At 35.6% G+C, this 19,651-nt stretch overlaps 1 protein-coding gene across 10 annotated transcripts in view; it reads right to left on the bottom strand.

The window, feature by feature from the left end:
* LOC128192635 (teneurin-m-like) overlaps positions 1 to 16,526 on the bottom strand; it is a 69,395-nt gene extending 52,869 nt beyond the window's left edge. For 6 of the 10 annotated variants that reach the window (XM_052865495.1, XM_052865496.1, XM_052865494.1 and 3 more), the window contains exons 1-2: positions 16,034 to 16,526; positions 4,574 to 4,666 (exon numbers count right to left, since the gene is read on the bottom strand). The gene's annotated coding sequence lies outside the window, so the exon portion shown is untranslated. Of the gene's footprint in view, positions 1 to 4,573; positions 4,667 to 4,779; positions 6,409 to 8,689; positions 8,709 to 13,191; positions 13,365 to 16,033 lie in introns of those variants that run through there. The other 4 variants (XM_052865479.1, XM_052865481.1, XM_052865480.1 and 1 more) reach the window with 4 other exon arrangements.
* Positions 16,527 to 19,651: the final 3,125 nt, after the last annotated feature.

Raw genomic sequence — 19,651 nt, forward strand, 5'->3', positions numbered from 1 at the left:
CGCTCATTAAGCAAGACCTGTGACATCTCTTTGATAATAAATTTAATGTTAGAAATCTATCAAACAATGCTCAATTCTGGGAAAGTGGGCACCTGAATTGAACAATTACCTGAACAAAGGCGAACAATTACCTGTGCCGTGAAAATCAATATCCAACCCAATCCATCACACAAATTACCCAACCCTGGGCCCTCGAAAATACAGAACACTGTCCCAAACAAAACAAGTGATGCAACACTGTGTCCATAGTATTCATATGACACCATGTTGACTAATTAATAAGAACAAACAATTAATCTGCTCGTTACAATTTATCATGATATCCCCAAGGGACACTCTGGAGCGTTGAGGTGTTCAATAACTTGTAAGTCATGTTGTCATTAAGGCACTTAATTAATTCTAGTCGAACATTCAAAGACTATTTCAAAAAATAGCAATTAGGAACAAAAAAGAAAACTATACCACATTCTTTTTCATTTAGGTAAACTTAATAAACTATCATTCTATGTATTTATGTAATTAATAACCATTTATTCACCAACTTAATTAATACATGTACAACTGTTAGTCAAAATCTCCTTTCTTTCACATAGATTCTAGAAAAGACTCCAGTATAATCTCTGCATCAATATTATACAACTCTGGATTACTCAGGCCACTAGATAAACAGGTTCTACTATACAATGAAAACAATCGAAATGGTTCTCTGTGCATCAGATTTAAAAAAAATTGTGCTTAATAAAATATACAAGAGACGCTGCAATTTAATCTGCAGTATAAGTACATTTTTCATTTCAATTCACAATGAAAATCTGACTAGGAAAATAATTTCCTTTTTTTCACAACTGAAATAATTATTGTTCGAGATATCTAATCTTAACAAGAGCTCTTTACAGAAGAATTTGAATGCATTTTCATAGGGTATGTTCAATGCTGGAGGATTAGCGTCCAGACATTTCATTAGCTACTGCAATTGAGACCCACTATAGTCTGAATTATTTAAACTAACGCTATTTCTGTGCACAAAAGACCTGCGTTAATTCAATAATCTGCCCCATCCAGAAGAAAAAATGTCCTTCGCTAAAGGATGCTAATTCCAGCTTGTATAAATAATTTTGAGTTTATTGGCAATTATGAAACAGTGTTAGAAGTCTCTAGTTCTCAATTCTCCTACATACAGAGGACCGCACTTTATCCTTCGCAGACTGGACGCTGTGTTCCCATGACAATCAATATTGGTTACACCATAAACAGGCAAAACGGAGGAAATTCAATCATCTATTGGACTATATAGTTCAGATATGCAAATAACTCTAATGAGGCATTCAGGAAAGCTAGAAGAATAATCAAGAAAATTGTTTCCTTTAAGCACCTACATTTATTTCATTTCCAGTGGTGCTCAAGTTATAAAGATTGAAATTACACTGCTAGTAATCAATTAAATATCAATTGATTTTTTCTTGTTTCTATTTGCAACATCCATCTCCATAGGGAGCTGAGATTTTTTCCAAAAAAAATATTTTTATCGATCACATACCGGTAAGTCAAATCTACACCCCATGCAACTAAAATAAAAAAAAAAAAAGAAAAAAATATTACAATGACGCAAGACGAGACCTCTACAGTCCTCCATCATTCAGTTTTGCCTGCTTTGTGATAGCAGTAAACTGGTTCCTTTTTGACTGATGAGATGCCATTGGTCCCCTCAACGCCTGCCCTGTGTTGCTGCGATTATCGTGACAGCATTCGCCAAATGACAATCTCACACTTCAATGGACAATCTTTTTTCTTCAATTGTCTTTGTTTCCATTTTTTCAATAATTATTTTGTAATCCATTTCCATCAAATATTGTCTTACAACAAAAGAAAATACAGATTTAATGGAAACTAGTTAAACCTAATGAGACGCACTGACAAATGGGATCCCTCTCCCTCTAGCTGGGTATAGTGAGAAAATGAAAAAAAATTGGAATAATTCACCAATCATTCATTGTAAATAGGGAATCTTTCTTCTACTGCTGTCCAAGTGCCTTTGATTGGAGGAAATAGATAATGGCCACATGCTCTCCATAGTCAGTTCGCAGGAAGCGGAAACAAAACAATTGAAACACATGACCAGACAGGAAGCATACCCGATCAATCAGTTTCCTCTCAATTGACCACAATTTTTTTAGTCTGCCCATTTTCCTGACAGCATCTAGCATTTATACATAAGCAATGTCTTTCTTTTTTCCCTAATTATATGCAGTTTATCGTTTGAAGAATTTAATCTAGAAGTGCACAGTGGTGACCCCCCAATGGATGGGACATACTGTAAATTCCTAATTAAAAGCGAGGAATTAATATTTGCGTAAAATTGCAAGAAACCCGTCTCGTGAATTTTAAAATCTCGCTATTAATTTTTGGACATCTGTAAACTACATGAAAGTATGATAAAATATTGGCATTTGCGATTTATTATTCTAGCGATTTGGTGAAAAACAGTTGAATCGCGGAATTAAGTTTCACGTAAAATAAGGAAATCACCAGTATGTCTGTCTTTGGTAAAATCCCTGCGGTTACCTATCTTTGGTGCCATGTCCTGGAATAGATCAACACAATATCCAATGACCATACACTGCATAATTTGAACCTGCAGCTACCTTTCAGTTACAAGCTAAAAACAATATTACAACTAAGTCACAATCTCCAAAAAGTATCTCATTTGTTTTAGAAAACTTTCCAAATACATTAAATTTTTTTATCACCTTTAGTCAAACAGTTCAGACTAAAAAAGTGTTTAAAGTTATAATGCAAGTACATGTATTGCATCAATTTAGTAAAAAAAGATCCATATTGGAATAAAACGGGATGTCCAACGGAGACCAAAATCCTTTAGACTAATGAGGAAACAGACACCATTTCATTACATAATATAAATTAAGAAGTTCCTAGAAACTCAAAGAGAAATCAATATTTCCTATTACAGAACCAACCATGCATCTCTGTGCTTGCAAGAATGAATGTATAAAGACCTATTAATCCAAGTATTTCATACCAATTATAAAATAATCCATGAAAGAGAGAGAGAGAGAGAGAGAGAGAGAGAGAGAGAGAATGGTCAAAGGACCAGAGGCAGAGGACAATGGAAGTCTTTTTTCAACAGAAGGTAAACTAAACCATTGTCTTTATGAATAATCACTTGTAAATAAAACATTTCCATTAAAGAAGTGTCAAAGAGACGTGCAATGGTTGAACAGGGAATGCCAAAACAACTTGAGGTGAGAGGACTATAATGAACTCCATTGACCGAAGAGCTCCTTGTCTTCATGGTGACAACCTCCCAGGGTTTTTAGCAATGGAGAGTCAGTAAATCAGAGTTCAAGACTGACAATGCTTAATTAAAACAATCATCTTCTATGCAAAAACCCATTCAGTATCAAGATTTGAAGTCATTTGCATATCTCCCTTGGCGTCAGGACATTCATGGAGAGCAATCTGTTTCATTTTAGCCTCAAATGGGATTTCATTTCAGATAAATTTAAGCTTTAATTTACACACAACAAATATCAGTATATCTATGAACCTGGCCTTAGGATCCCTTTTTATGTTTTACAATGACATCTATAAAGAATTGACCATATGTGACTTTATAGCTAGTACCATTTAAGGTATGCAAGGAAGAGTAGAATGACAAACCAATGTACTTAGGTGTGATAAAAAAAATGTGTACATCTTTAAGATAGACGCTATTCAATTTAAACCCCTGTATGGACAAGGTGAAGACATTTTTTACCACATAAAGAAGATAAGACTCCAATTTTGAAATTCCTCAGAAAAATTAGAAACTATGACTCAACTTCTGATTGTTTGGCTGTAATTTATGTAACTTCATGTCCTGTAAATTTAAAAGATAACACAAAACACAGCGGTGTCACGGGATAGCTTACAACGACGGGGTTACTCTGTATCTGACCCTCGCCAAACAGAATGTGCTCAACATGGGTAATCCTACCCCAAACCATGCTAAACAGACACAATGCAGCCTACAGACTTACACACAGGCCCAAAACCTACCCCAAACTTTAATTATTACCTCAGATAAATGCAATCGAGGATCAATTTCCCAACAAACAAACCACAAAGCTAAATTGATTGGAATACAGGAAGATGTGGGACAGACAAGGGAACATTTAAGTTAGGCTGTATGAAAGAGAGCAATTAAAACATGTCCTCATACAGATGTTTCATGAAATGTACTGTACCTTGGTTGCTTTAATGCTTTTTGAAATTGTTAAGAACTGTGTGTTTGTTTTCTTAGAAACAGCTGGATTTTATATTCTCTCATTCCATCAGTTATCACTGATAAAGCAAACTTTTAAATCATATAAATCTAAACTTGAATTGACATCCAGTTTTCGCTATCTTGCATTGAACCTAGATCATTTGGATAACTAACACATACATAAATGTCAGAGCCTGGAGGGAAACAAATTTGCAGTCCCAGAATAATGTTCTGTTTTTACCCAATTACTTTTGATTGGTGAATTTTAAGATAGACTTTATCACTTAAAAATTTTGAAAAATGACTTACTTCAGAAACCTCACACAAAAACCAGGCAAATCCAGAAGATTTTTTCTGAATTTCTCAATCCCTTGCTCCAGAGGTAAAGTAAATGTTTCCTCACTAAAAAGAAAAGAAAAATGACCCAAGTTAAAAGCAGGAAATGGCCCGCATGCTCTCTGGGTACAGTTCAAAGGTGGGAGAATTGATCCTGTTTGTAAATAAAGCCTACACACAGCTAATGGCCAGCTCTCTGGGCCTCCAATAGTTCGACTACAGGTACACGACTAAATCCGTCTTAACCCTTCCAAACAGATAAATATCCTGACACCTGCTATCACTTGTCTAATCTCTTTGGAAAGTCTTCTCTCTTTTCTTTTTTTAAGCTGGAGTCACAAAAATGTGACCAAAGTCATTACTGGATTAAATACCCTGCCCCATGCTGTATAGGATTGTTCAGTCACACAAGCATTGAGCGAACACACATAGAACAGCCTCTCTATAAAGTATCTAGTTCTCTTTATACAAAATCCAAAAATACTAAGCAAACTAATTTTTACAACTTCATTAGTTATATATCTGCAGAGTCGATCACTCATCCATTCATCCACTAAATTTTTAAAACTTAATTTAAAGGGTTTAAAAAAAAAACTCCTTCGCTTGTGAAGTTGATTCTTCAAGTCAGCAGCGTGATTGAAAAACGTTTCTCATTCAATTTGTGTCAATTGAAGCTATTAACTTTCTGAAATACCTCTTGTGTATGAGAATTGGTGTTTTGTTCAAGAAGAACTGATGCCTGCTATAATTAGTTTAAATTCAAACATAGAATTTTCCAAGACATTGAAAATGAAAGATCGATTTTTTGACTTCACTTTAATTACAAAACATCTGATTGTTTTTCTTTGAAAGGAAGGACATTCTCCTCTTGATCATGAGTGTAAAGCATTTTAAAACCATATTTTCTTGCACAATAGGGGTTGATCATAAACATGCAAGTTAACTAATAGCTTTGCTAATTGTAAAAGATCCTTCAGAAATTACTAAAGAGACCCAGGGAAGCCATAATACTGTTTTGTCAGGCAACTCCAGCATTGATCGACCAAAGACTCCTTACAGTAACGCTAGGGAGAAAAAATCTACCTCAGATGGAAAGAAATCAAGATCTGGTATATTGAGTAGACATTGACTAGATCTACCTTCAGGACAACATGCGGGGTCATGATTGCATCATCAATAACTTGATTTACATCATCAACCCCGGACAGGAAACCCAATAGAAAGAGGTTATGTTCAACCAGACAACAACAAAATTAATTTGGCAAAGCATAAAGACTCAGCGCAGTATACAAACAAAGCCTGCTGTTTAGGTGTTCTTCTTCGGGTGTTATACCCTAGCGTTGCAAGAGACCGATGTATGATTTTAATTAGAGTACCAATGTATCAAAGGCCGACCAAACGGGCAGTGCCACTGAAAAAATCTGCATCTGTGGAGCTCTTTATTTGTTGGAGAATGGCTGTTTATTGTTCTCCCACCTCCCCATTATACATATGCTTACTTACAACAATAAACAAAGTGAACAAGAGGGAAATAAGCTCTCTCCAAAGAGTGTCAGTGGCCTACAGGGACTCTACAAAGTCGCTCCAAGACATAAGATTTCATTTACTATAATAACTCTCCCAATTCTCAATTCAATATACATAGCTCTTTTGTAAGTTCAACATTTTCATAAGGCAAAACCATTCTTCTCTCAATGAATCATTATAAAATGTGTCAAAGTTTACTGATTTCTTAACACTTTTCAACAATCCAAAATAAGATTTCTAAAAATTCATTCACTATAAACTCTCTTTGTTGGACCAACAGGATCTGTAAAAACTGTTTACACAATTAGAACATAACAAAAGCATACTCCTTATGAATGGATGTTCCTGCTAATACCAAGTTCCCTCCCCTCTTTTGAATGTACTTCACTTCTCCTTTGCCTATTGTAAGGTGTCATTTTGTCCTGTCTGTCGTATTAGTCGTTAGCCTAACAGTTCCTCTGTAATTACACAAACCTAATTCATAGTTCACTACCATACGAACTGTATTCAATTATTTGCATTTTTTGAGAGGGGGGGATGTCTTTCCTTGCTGTATGCTACAACTGTTTGTGTGCTGGCTGGCTAGTGCCCGTAATCCCTTATGACAGTAGGCAAAATGAAATCAAGATATAGAAACTTTAGAAAACTCAATCTGCATACATTCAAGCTGAATTTTACTTTGAAAACTTTTAAGTTTACACATTGCTGGTTTAACAGACTTTGGAGAACAAACAGAAACACTCTTGAACAATAAACAGACATTTACTTTTCTTCTTTTATATAAACCAATATCTATCGCCAAACCATTACTGCAATCTGCCTTCTGTCACTAGAAATAATCAGATTTCTAAATGGTTCCTGTGTTTTGTTAATAAACATGATTCCTTTCTGTTATTTAAGGAACGCTGCAGAGTGCAGACCTTGGTTAGTGATTCAGCCAAATTAAACAACTAATTCTGTAACCAATTCAGAACAAAAGAATGTGTGCTTATCGTTTAAGATCTTTTTAATTCAATCCATTCACCTTAATAACAAATTCAGTAATATTCCATCATCTGCCTATGATTTATTTTAAGGACCAACATGACTAGATCTGAAAAGAAACCAAAAGATGTGACCTGCAAGTTATTTCCAAGACAGACGATGCAAAAGAATGAGCTTAATATAAAGCCACAAAGTTTGCAATGCAAAACGAAAAAATTAATGAAACGATTGTGAATCATTAAAACTGAATGAAGGGCTCCCTGGTCGGATTCAGCCGAATAAAGAAGCACCTAATCTCCCAATGTATATAGGTACACCAAACTGTCTGATGTATTGCAGTGGAGCCAAGTCGCCCACGGTAGCTTCTTCATTGTTGCCAGTGGCCTCTCTTGTTCCAGTCAAGCAGAAAACCGCTAGAAGAAGATTCCATGTGCAGTCTCTGAGAGAAGTGATGGATCAGACTGTTTACGATGGATGGCATGTCAACACCACAAAGTTTACAACTCCCAGCATGTGTGTGTGCAAAAACTATAAAAACCCAACCTACAGGGAAGTCAACAGTCTCAAGGACAACTGGATATAAATAAAGACCATGACCTTTTACAGTGTCAAGGACAATCGAGTAAATACAATGACTTGACCTTTCAACTGTAAACCTACTCTCATTTGTGATGACTTAATTCTCTAAATTTACAATTCATAAACTTTATTGCATGCGCAGCAATTATTTTTCACTACAGAGCCTTTAATGAAAATTAATGGACTGATCATTTCATTGAAAACAAAGTTTCCAAAAACAGTCAAGTCTAAGAGTGATATATCTCAAGAGCCAATAAAAGTTGATTTACAGTATTTCAAAAAAGTTAATAAATCACTGCAATTTGTGCATACAGGAAAAATGCACCATACTGGAAAGTTAAAAGTCTTTATTGACAACTGGGTCAACAGAATGACTATGACCATCAATATTTTCATCTCTACCATACAATCAGCAGATGTAAGATTACAAGATAGCAATTATCGGTATCTTTATGCAATACAATACTAATATGTATTTATCTGAAAGCTGAATTAATACAATCATGATAATTCGCAATTAATAAATTACCAGAAGTAATCCTTTGTATCCAACCATGTATTCACAATGGGATTAAAAGGAAAATATAGTATTCAGCTGTAATAGATTACTCCTGCACTTAATGCATTCAAATGCTACCAAATATCTGAAAAAAAAAACTCTTTACTGAATTCATACCAGATCATGGGGACTAAAACACTTTTTTGTAACTTTATCCCCTCTCAATCTGTTAGAATTTGATCACTTAACAGCTTCAGCTGCTGCATTTGAAGCAGAAGTTTGTAACATCAAACCATTAGATATTCAGCACATTAGATAGATAAGGCTCTTAGACGGTTTTGCAATAAAAAACACATTTTCATAAAACACTCCACACTCCATCTCTATTCATTAGGCTTGCCTGCATAAACACCACGTAACTGATTATTTTCAATATCTCCAATGTTATTTTACAACTCTAAAACACTTTGCTCTCCAGTTATATATATATCATCCTTTACCTGATGGATAAATCAGTTTTTTCTCATGCAAAATCGTACTGCTCAGTCAGAATTCCCAGTATTATGATATCCTCCAGGCTAGTGAAGTGCTCTCATTTGTCAAGATTAGAATCGGATATCCCACAAAGCATATATGGGATAATACTTAGCTCATATACACAAATATCCACAGATGTCTCCTTGCTGATATTGAATTTGTATGTACTCTTTACAAACACACAGATGCAAAGAGAATGAACAAAGTTCTCTAATTGCGGCAACTGACAGAGTGCAACATGTGACTGAACAATCGGCTTACTGTAGAGATACCCCACAAATCGAGCTCGAATCCGCTGATCAACGCCAAATAAACAACTAATTAGAGAACAACAAAGAGGGCATGCCTGCCTCCATTGACAGACATGATGTGTAATTTGTTGGCCATTGTGTGGGGACACCATGAGGGGTCTAATCCTTCTGATTTCTCCCTTTATGGACTGGGGACGTGAGATATCACTAGATCTCGGTCTGTGTCTGGTCCAGACAGGACACAACCTTATAATGCACCCAACAATTGACCACATTCTCAAACATCAACAGATGTTCTCTTGTATTGCAGAATACAACAGTCAATTTTACCATGTTCTCCGTTTCATTATTTTGCTCTGAACCAGCTGTTTGAAATTTCACCAATGGATATATATACCGTTATCTTTTTTTTTAAATTTGGTAAAAAATTTCACTGTTTACTTTAGCATGAAGAATAAAAAACAAACATTCTATGTACAGGTTCATGCAGGATTCAAAACAGTTTCAGCAAAGTTCTTAAATTTATCTTGGAATTTAAGTTCTTAAGACACAAGATATCTTGGAGTCTGAAATTTTTAATTAAATGTTGCAATTTGATCATGCTATTAGCAAGAACTGTGATAGAAAGTTTGTTAAACAGTTAACCTCAATATTTCCCCATTATGAAACCTTGCATCATACAAGAGAACCCCAATTTCTGGCACTTTTGATATCTAAATCTTCTGCAAATATCAAAAGACAATCACTTTTCTTGCTTAAATCCTGTTTACTTTAGCGCTTATATCACAGCATTTTTCGAGCCAAGTCTTAAATTGATGAAAGTTGTTACTTTACGCAGCGAGTTAATCAAAACTAACAATCTTAATTACCTGCATTGAAACAGTTACAATTCTTTTGTCAACTGTGACATCTGTTAGCGCAAATTTGCATTCCAATTTTTAGATAAAGAAGTCATACATCATATCGGAGTTTTCTCCAAATTTCCGGAGCCAGTTCATGAAAGTAATCAACAGTTATGCCACACAAGAATGGAAGGAGATGCAGAGATTCGCTCTGGAGCTGATTGAAGGGCAGTCAGGCATCCCAAAGATAAGAGTCATATACCCAGTCTTTAACAATGATTGGCCGGGGTAGTGAGATCATTATACCCAATTCAATATGCAAGATATTTTGATTAAATGCCTTTAATGGGGGGCCCACTGTGTACCGTATTTCAATATTCATAATTGTTTGGTGGATAGTCTTCCTCTCTGACTCAATAAATCAACACAAGAAGATCGTTTGACGTGCTAGACGACAGACAGATGATGCTGAAAAAACAAAGGGGATTGTCACCACTTGTGGTGGGTTTAGCCACCTGTGACCTTTAGAACTGGACAGAGGCCCCAGAGGACCTCGCTATTCCGTTATACTGGTGGTTGTCACAGCATCAGTCCTGGTCATCACAGCATCCACAAAGAGGTCACCATACACCCTCAACGCCTTTATCTTTGAATTCAGGAAGCTTTTATCTTCTTTGGTGTCCACAGCATGTGATCTGATTAATCAAAGCTCAAAACACAGCCCAAAATGTTAAGATGACACAACAAAATGATTAGCTTCAAACTTTTAAATAACATCTTTTAGATTTCAATTTTCTTGCAGTAAACATGGAAAACTAACTTTGTGTTTTTACACAACATAAAATTCAAAATTACCATGTTTATACTTTTTTACTAAAAGAGACAGATCTCCCTCTGTCCTTTAAAGAGTCGACTTAGCTTTATGTAGCTTACATAATGACTGCTAGTAGACAGTCTGCTTATGTGATAAACTAATCAGCTAGAAGACACAAGATTGGTGGAGATAAGTCAAACCCTTTGAAGTCCCTGTGATAAAACTAACAGCCAAATCCCCCTCCCAAGCATGGTCGGTGATTATCTTCTGGGAGCACTTCTACCCATAAAGCCCACCGTGTTTAGACTCGGAGAGGGACCTCACATTGTCTGCTGTAACTATTAGTGTGATGAAATCACACTCCTGCAATAATAAGCTCATCAAGCAAAGCTGCTACAATAGGTTTTTAATATCATCTTTCTTTCACCTGAGGACCAGAATTCCCTTGGGAAACAATTACTACAGATTTGATGACTTTCCATACATCATAGCCACAGATTATTTCTCTCATGAACATGAAATAAGAATTTCCCAGATATGGCAGTTTTTTGGGGCACAACTTTTTAAATCAATACAAGAATTTCTCAAAAATGCACACTGCAATGAAAAAATACATCAAGGATGTGCATGCATCCACAGCCCATTTATTTCATAAAATTTTATAATTCAACTGAATCTGAGCTGATGCAAGTTATGTCATTTGATATCATATTGGAACTAAGAGACTACAGCCACAGCATTAGAACTAATAAAGAAATGCTAACAGAAATCATAACTCCTTTTAATAGCTACCAGGGCCGATTCTCAGCAATGAATTTTCATTGGTACTTGATGACAAGCAATTACTTTGTGCAAATGAATTTCATGAGGAAAATCATTTTCCCTAAATCAATTTCTGCAGACTGCATCAGTCCCTAAGTCCAAGTTGGCTTTTCCATACCCTCCTTTTGGCCCGAGTCAACGGTCCTTCAATCGTATGAATCATACACAGCATTCATAAAAGTAAATATTGCCAATTTCAATCAACAACAGTTGCTGATCTTCGAAGAAGACAAACATAGAGAAAGGGCTTCATCTTAGAAGCTTCCACCGACAGAGATAGAAAATTCTGACCCGAGCACCAGGAAATTACAGCGGTTTGACACACGGTTTCTGGTGATCAGATAGCTAGGTGTGACTCTCCCGATCAGTATGTTGCGGGTGAAATGTATAGGTAACATTTGACTGACTGGAGTCAGTGACCCTGACAAAAACAAATACAATCTGTTCATCCAAACATTTACATACAAGCCAATATGGCACGTGACAAAAGATAGATGAGAATGCAAAACTCTCGGCACTCAATATTGTATCATTACTAATCCAGGATGCATATGATTCATGCATATATGCATGCTGAATCCTTTTAGACTGCTGATACTTTTAGTTATCAAAGCTTTCAACAGGAGTATATGGAGATGTATCATGGCTGTACCACAATACAATCTTGCGCTTACAGGGGCAAGTGAAGCATCAATGAAAAAAAAACATCAATGAAAACTAAATTTACAACATATTACTTTCTGTTTAATGTAAATTCCTTTGGTTTCATTGTAATGCTTATTTTTCCTTGCCTTGATAAATACTTTTAATTTTTTTGACTGAATTTCTATATTTAAGGCACACTCATAAAGACATCTTGAGTCGCGTGCAGGGACTGAAATGTTTCACAACTCAGTACCCAACAAAATTGCATTATTCAAGTTATCATGCAGATACGCAATCATATTTTTACACCTGAAATTTTTTTTAACAGATTGAATGTTTATGAATAACTTTCCAGGGGCTTGTGGGAGAGAGACCAGGGGCTGAGGTTTATAACGAAAGTCCCAATCAGGAAATACCCATCAGGGTCACAAGACACCTGTCAAATAGCTACGAACATTGATCCACCCCTATTGTAATTCACACCAATAAAATACAGGGCCTCCCTCTAATGATACACCCTTTTATTCAGCATGCCAAATTACAGACTATTAAACATCTAGTGCTATATCATTAAACTCAGCAACCTAATTTAAGTTGGACACAATTTAAACACGTCAGAATTACTTATTGGAATCAAAATAAAGCATAATAGAAAAAATGACACCTATTACATCTTCTTCTAAATAAAATAGTGAATTTCAATAATTGATATTGTGCACATGTAACGGTATATGATACTCGAATAAATATAAAAAATTCACCATCACATCTACCATAAGCTGGTGTTAGTTAGTAACAATCAATTTTTTTTTTTTAACAAATTAATTCACGGCAGATGCAAATAACATATACATCCTTTATAGTGAATAGGTCTGACTGTCAACACTACATCAATTAAAAATTGTCAAATGAAATGCATGGACAAAGAATACAGACTCGTACATAACCTTTAATTCACAACGTCCATTACATGTTGCTTTAATATGGAATGTATACAAATTATCAATGAATCATATGGGACCAAACTCTAATTCACATAAAAAAATAATTGCTGGAAGCCAATGTTGAGTTCAAATACTGCTTTCACCTACCTTGCAAAGAAATCTAGCAGTCTAAATTCCACAAACTCAAACTCTTTATGAATCAACAGACCTCCGAGGACTTGAGTTTCTCTACGACCCGCCCCCAATAAACATGTGCTGTTTGATTAATCCAACAAAACACACAACACCGCCATGAAACAGGCGGTATCTTGGTTCCTGGAGACTAGAATTATTCAATACTAATTAAATCTAATTTTTGTCATGCTCAATAGGTCCCCCCCCCTTTTTGATATGATTTATTAAAATTCAATATTTTTTTTCCTTCCATCTCTGTTGATCGTGCTCAATCTGTCCTAGCATGATTACTAGTAATTACTGCCGCCACGCAATCTTTAAAAATCCTGAACAAAATTCATAGTTTTAATGCGCTGCTATTATAAAATGGTATTATATAATATAGATTGTAAGGTCGGTAATAACAATCTATGGCCCGGAATTTCCAAACACAAACTCTTCATTGAGATCTTATTTTCTTTCAGATGCCAAGGATATCTTTACAAAGTTTACAATATATATACACCAATGATATCTTGATATAGAATAATACGAGGGTCAATCAAAAAATACGAAGACTTTTGTCATAGCTATGTTACTTAACGTCATATCATTACTAAATTTGGTAGACATAATTTAACAACAGTTTCAAACAATGTGCAAAAAAAAAGTTATTCAATTCCTTTATTTCTAAGAATTATTTAGAATCTAATCCTGCAAAAATGAGGTCACGGCGCACGGTCAAAATTTGTGTTATGTCAACAATAAACCATATAATGTTGAAAGTAATATCTCTATAAATTGGGCTTAAAAGCAAATAATATTGAAACCTCAAATTAAGTTTTGTCTTGGTATTATATGCTCCAAATAAAGACGGGATATATTGTTTTGTCGAACAGATATTAGTAACTAAAGACAGATAGTCCTCTTTAGAATTGACTTAAAACATCGACGTCGCCGGACGTCACGGCGCAACGAGAGGTACAAACAAAATGGATTTAACCCAGGAAAAAGCCGACACAAGCTGTGAAAATGCTCAGTGGTGCAAAAAATAAGTCAACAATTATTTGCAAGTTTGTGTTTAACTGTAAAATATTTTGTGGGAGTGGTGGTAATTGTATTTTGAATATAAAACAGTCCGAAAGAGAGTAGAATATCTGTAAATATTTGGTAAAAAAATAAGTAACGTCAACCGACGTTCAGGGTTATCGTTACAGTAAACCAAGAGACAGACGGTTAGAAAATGAAAACTTTGAAGAACTAACTTATGATTCTCAAACAAATGTGTGCAAATAAGATGTTAAGTGGTTCAGTGTCATTTTAAATTGTAAGGTTAAAGACACAAGAGACTTAGCGTGATATAAAGATGGGGTTTATCTATAAACTGTGCGTGTTTAATATTGACGTCATGTTTTGAACGTTACCGTGCGCCGTGGTGACAAAACATGTTGTTTTTAAAAAGGGGTAACAAAAATACCGTTTCATCAAATGGACTAAAACTTCGTATATCAATAACATAAGTGTTGGTGCACAGATTAATCTGTTAGATATAACTTTCATGAAAAATATATGATAGACAGCCACATTGTCTTCGTATTTTTTGATTGACCCTCGTAATTGCTGCAATTTACAGTTGAAATTACTCTCAAGTTTGGTTTTGTCGGCTGATCTTGGGGAAAAGTTTGTTGAAATTAATATAACACTGTTTATAGTTATCCTGACCCGAGATTAAATCAATAAAAAAAACATGGCAGAAAAATTATGGTACAGTTCAACATCTACAGGGTTGATCACATTCTCTCTCTCTTTCTTTCTCTCTCTCCCTCTACCCAAAACTACTGGTACTTTTTTTAAAACCAGAACAATTGCAGTTTGTTTCTTTAATAGAACCATTATTACAAGACCTTGGACTTTCCGTAGGACGTAGCTATCATTTCTTGCCTCAAAACATATTAAAAATAATGCTGGATTCAAGTGAAATATGCACCGATTGCGTAGTCTTGGCTCGGAAGCCAGACACATCATGTTGATTTCAATGAGCATTCACTGAGTGGACAGCAATGAAATAGACAGGCATACGTGACATTGCTGTTTGACACAACTACCCAAAGTCCAAGCTCCTGTTATAATGGTTCTAAAAACTTATTCTAATAAATTTTGATAACTTTGTGAAATCTGCCCTTCAAAGCATACAGAAAACAGACCAAATCAGCCATGTAGGTTGCATTTGATCCCCCCAATTCAATTAAGTGACTAATATGCAGATGCAAAAAGATCACAGAATTTGAATTTTTAACTCTCCGTGACACACAAGTCTGGAATGTGATCCCTCCATTGCTTGGGTCACAAAGAGGGAGACTTACATTTCACAAATCAGACAAACTTTCCTCTCCGCTCTGCCTCATGTTTCATAATATCAAGAGAAATCTGCACAATGTGTGCCACACCATCAAGCATGGAATCATAGCATTTACTTGTAATTATTGTTATTATGTAACATGGATGGATTTTGGTCTTTTTTGAGAAAGCAAACATATAATTATGGTTTAAACTGGCTATTATATCCACAATTATTCGCAATAACTTGCAATCCAAAATATCTCTCATGCAATTGCTAATTAATGCCTCTAGTACAGCTAAATGCAATTAGTTACATAGATAGCATCTTTCTATAAAATGGGTTTCCTTTGAATATCATCTGCAATTTTCTTTATGCATCTGTTATATCTACACATCTAAAAAAACAGACTTACAGTTAATTTACCCAACAAGATGAAGTCTTTAGCTGAATACACAATCCTCCAGTGAAATGTTTCACCTGAATTGACTCACTCACCTGTGACGAGATGTCAATCAATGCTCCAGGTGTAGGTAATAGTTGTGTTCTCATCAATCACCTGTTGTCCCACTAGAGGTATACCCCGTGTATCAGATATCAATCAATTCCCAATACACAACTCCCTCACACCTATGCAGTTATGTTATAGGGTTCTACAGCGCCGTTATACATTGTTATACATAGCACTAGCCTTTGATGGTCATAAAAATGACTAAACTCGAGCAAAATCAAAAAGGGACACTAATATCGAACAGTTAATTTATCCATGAAGCAAGTCCCTCGCGGAGTCGGCGCCGTTTCCGCGGTCCCTGGGTACTCGTGTGTCACAAATGCTCGGTAGGTCCTCTCTATAATTAACCAGTTTCGCCATCGTTCAGTTCCAAGATTTTTCCAAAACTCCCTTGGCACGTACAGAGAAAAGTGTTGGATTACCCCGTTATTACATGTACTATATAATTGGAGATATATGATAGGAATAGCTATCGTCCCAAACCGCCCTACCCCCGAGAGTAAGTGTCACGTGGGCTCTAAGGTGCGTTCCAGTTCCCTCTAACAAGCGATGTCATTCTTTCCAGAAATTCTGTTTCACTAATATAAGACATTGATTTTTTTTGCATGTAATCAAATCGGCAGTTCATCTAAAATTAATCCCTCGACGGACGTTCTCTCTAGTTCCTACCTTCTGAATCTCTAGCCCCTGGCGGCTGCCATTGATCAACACAGCTTTCACTTCTTATTTAATTTAGCGACGACAGGTCTTGAGTTTTGTGGTACTATGCGTACATTTTGTTTTAATCAACCAAATTTTATATATGCAATCTTATTTATTCTGGTAAGCTTGTATTTCTCTAGAAGGGGGATCATGGATCCGGGTTTTTTCTGGGTCCCTAAACATTTTACAGAACGCGTACAACATCTTAAACGTGTAAAAGATAAACATTATTACGGGGGGGGGGGGCTATCCCAAACAACATTCCATCCTGAGGGGTCTCCTACTGGGTTGAGGGTGGTCACCAATTGCTTTATTTATCTTTAATTGCTTTGCAAAAATCATTTAACTACATAGCATGTGTAACAAACATGTAACCCACTTCTCTTAAACATTGGGCGATAAATATATTTTCAAAAATATTAATAGAGACGATGTTCTATTTTGACAAAAATTCTGCTGACGTCACTCTGAATTTGCTGACCTAACCATTGCGGAAGTTGTCCAATATACAACCAATGGTTTCTAACCTGGGTGTTGCTGGATTACATATTATGTCATAATCCACTCTAGCCTTCTATTGACAATATTCCGGAAAAATGGCCAAACAAAATGCCATGGACATTTTACCAGTTGTCAATGGATTCCGGTCAGCTCGGATGGGACCAGATTGATGGAACTAGAATCACGCACTGAAGTCTAACTTGGTCGTCACTCGCCATTTAATTGGTAATGTTAGCCCTTAAAAACCCAAATTTCCGGTGGAAGATGGCAACATTTGGAGCATGCTAGAAGTGAAATGCACGGGTAATAGCACTAACAAAGCAATCGTTGATTACATAGGAGAAGCAGGCAAGATATGGGTTGTTAAACGTTACCCACAACCCTTCAAACAAAGACAATGTGATGAGCAATTCTTTAGAAATTAGCATGTTTGACAGTCAGATTCAAGCAGTAAATGTCCATTATGTCCATATTTATAAAACACATTTCCTCCCCATAAGAGTCATGGCATGACGTTTTTCTCTCCCTCGGAAGGGAGGTTCTGTGAAAGCCAACATTAAAATGTCAGCAATAAAATGAGGTTTCTTAGCAAAAACAAGCTTTATTGTGTATATTCTGCATGGTTGAAACATCGGTGAAAATCGTCATCAATTTTTTGACGTTGATATATTTTTTGAATCCCATTTTGCTTGTTTTTGTTCTTCCGGGTAGATGAAAGTTGTAATGTAGATTTTTGAAATGGAGGAGGCTAGATAGTCAACAAATTAACCATCAGATCTACCTAAAATTCTAAGATACGAGTAGTTTACCTATAAACTATCATTTAGTAAAGAAATAAGAACAAAATCAGATATTTTATATTTTGAATTTAAGTATTTTAATATACTTTTATTTAGAGCTCTTCTTCTAAAGGAGATCAATACAGTCTAAAAATGGCCACGACCATCGAGCCCTTTGAAATCACCTTTATGTGTATTTTATCAATACGCTCCAGTCTATCTGGTTAGAAATGTTACCACTCTTCGGGGTTTTTTTACAATATGATACACTATACAGAGACGTCTGTGATATAAAAGAAGTTTTATGGGAAATGTAGGCCTTAGGAGAGAAAGAAAGATACATTTATATATATTTCTGCTGATTGTAACGGTATAAGAGTTCGTTAATGTGGTGATAACTTGAAGATTGTGGCTTGAAACACGGTTATTACCTGATATTAACACAGAGAAATTGTTAATTTATGTTTGGGTAATTAAAAATCAGAGCAGCTACCACATATTTTGAGTTAAGATAAACAGCATCTTTGAGGGTAAATTAACAGTCCTAACCCCCAAATACTTCCCTCATAATGTATAGTTTTGAGAAGGAAATATAAAATAAAATTGTTTTATTTGGGTGGAGCGAGTTTGTAGATTTTGGCTACAGCAGATAGGTTTTGGTTCGTTGCATAGAAAGGAACAGGCAATTCTTTCATATTTGGATCATATATGTATTTGCGAATCTGAAATCGGACAGGGCATGCAGTCCTTGCAGTCATCACTCAATCTAGCTAATTTTCGATTGATACCGAAATGATTCACGTATGATCAACATCAAAGAATTTAATAATACACCATAAAACATGTAGACATTATCTATCATATTTATAACTTAGGTGCATCAATGTCTAAACTCAGCCCAAAATGCTTTCTTTGACATTTTTTCAATAACCGTGTATATTAATATACGGACAAATTGCCATTGCTATTTAAAACAGAATTCGAAAACTACATTCATTTCACCCAAATACACGACATCGAGTTTAAGGTACCGTACGGCGAAAATCAGAACGCGCAATCTGTGTATGTCTTCGAGCAAACATCCCCAATTATACAAATCAAAATTTCACACAATCTACAATGCAAATTATGCTCTTGAAAACGCCAAACTCGGAACAGAAACAAGGGGTAATAATTGATGAAAAGAAGAATCTGAATTGATGAAATTGGCATCAATTACCGGGGGCAAGAGAAATTGACACGCTTGTAGCAGAGGACAATGGTGGAACTGTTGGTAGGCCAGTCAGAGCGACACGTTACCTTAACCAATCGAACATCTTTAACAAATCTAATTTGCATTCGGTTCCATTCGAGTAAAATCAGAAAAATTAGTTGCCTGTAGAGTCACTGGACGAGGATGTGCGGTATATGGTTTACAAGTGATATATGTGATGCATATATACAGGGTTTTGTATGCACCAAGATAGAAATCAGGAAACTAACTTAGGACTAGTTAAACTGTGATGTTTCGCCGGTTTCACGAAAAACCACGAAACTTTTCAGTCTTATGAAAACATGCTACCTTTACGTTGCCGTTTGTTGTACGATTGGCGGGATTTAAATTTAAAGGATGTGAAGGACCCA

Source organism: Crassostrea angulata, chromosome 7, assembly GCF_025612915.1.
Source record: "Crassostrea angulata isolate pt1a10 chromosome 7, ASM2561291v2, whole genome shotgun sequence".
Lineage (NCBI taxonomy): Eukaryota > Metazoa > Mollusca > Bivalvia > Ostreida > Ostreidae > Magallana > Magallana angulata.